Source organism: Piliocolobus tephrosceles, unplaced genomic scaffold (assembly GCF_002776525.5).
Source record: "Piliocolobus tephrosceles isolate RC106 unplaced genomic scaffold, ASM277652v3 unscaffolded_10731, whole genome shotgun sequence".
Taxonomy (NCBI): domain Eukaryota; kingdom Metazoa; phylum Chordata; class Mammalia; order Primates; family Cercopithecidae; genus Piliocolobus; species Piliocolobus tephrosceles.
Genome location: NW_022291790.1, coordinates 2,792 through 4,018, shown reverse-complemented (window position 1 = coordinate 4,018; position 1,227 = coordinate 2,792). Strand labels below are relative to the sequence as shown.

Here is a 1,227-nt window from a genome sequence, read left to right as displayed (position 1 = left end):
ATCTTATTTTGATATTCGAGGAAGACTTTACATGGTAATAATATTAAGGGTTACAGCTGATTTCACTGAAACTTTGTAGATATTCTCTAATACCTTATTTTTTAGAAGGAATATCTGTTCTGCTTGAATGATAGACTACATAATACATGTACTGTCAGGTACATTCATGAAAGGGACAGGCAGATGGAGTCATATGTTACTGGAGTCTTGATGAACAGATGTAGGAAATAGTCCAAGGAATAAAAAAAAGTTGATATTGAAAAGTGCTTGTTGAAGTCTGTAAATGTGCATTGAATTATAGCAGTAAAAACAGACACAGTGAAGTTTGGGAACTGGGGTCTAAATCCTGGAGTCCCCAGAATCATAGAGAACCTTGGTTAGGGGAGTAATTTTGTAAAAAAGCAAGAAGAGGCAGTGATATATTTAAAATTAAATATATAGGCAGTATATAATTAAAAGTATTGTTGTGTCATTTTCTAGTTTTGTAATTTTGTCATATTTTTCAAACTGTGTTGATCATTTATGAAACTGATAAATAAACTATAATCAGCAGGGTTATTATAAGGGTAAAATAAGGAAATTTATGTATATCTGTAAGCACAATGTCACAATTAATACAAAGTTACCCTTTTTATTTTTCCTGGACTTTATGTACAAATGGGTCACTTAATTTTTTGTTTATGACACATAATTATCATTTGTACATAAAATATATTTAATTATTTTATATTTTTAGCAGGGAAATAATCCATACATGTTTTCACTCTGTCTCAAACACACGCATTCATATAAACTTATGTATCTATATACCTACATTTCTATGTATGAATATACACATGGACATCGGTATTTCTCAGCAAATATGTATCATGATAATCAGAGATATTACAACTAACAAAGACTAATATAAACCATGATTGCAAGAATTTTAGATACCACCTTAGTAAAATATCAGATTGAGCTGCTAAATTTCTCTCAGCCCTAAGTCATTGTGTATTTTCTGAGGATCCTAGAGGATTGTGACTGTATACACAGGACAGAAACACCGTGACCCAGGGTACTCCTGTGAATTTCTGATGCAGGGGATTTTAAGGCCTAGATCAGCAGGATGGGAGTGTTGACCCTCCAAGTGAAATAAATTCCTGAATTGATTATCCCCATCCTAAAACAGATTTTTTTTTTTTTTTTTTTTTTTGATACAGAGTATTGCTCTGTTGCCCTGGCTGT

At 31.9% G+C, this 1,227-nt stretch overlaps 1 long non-coding RNA gene across 1 annotated transcript in view; it reads left to right on the top strand.

Moving 5' to 3' along the window:
* Positions 1–1,227, top strand: part of LOC113219567 — a 4,329-nt gene that overhangs the window by 401 nt on the left and 2,701 nt on the right. The window lies entirely within an intron of this gene.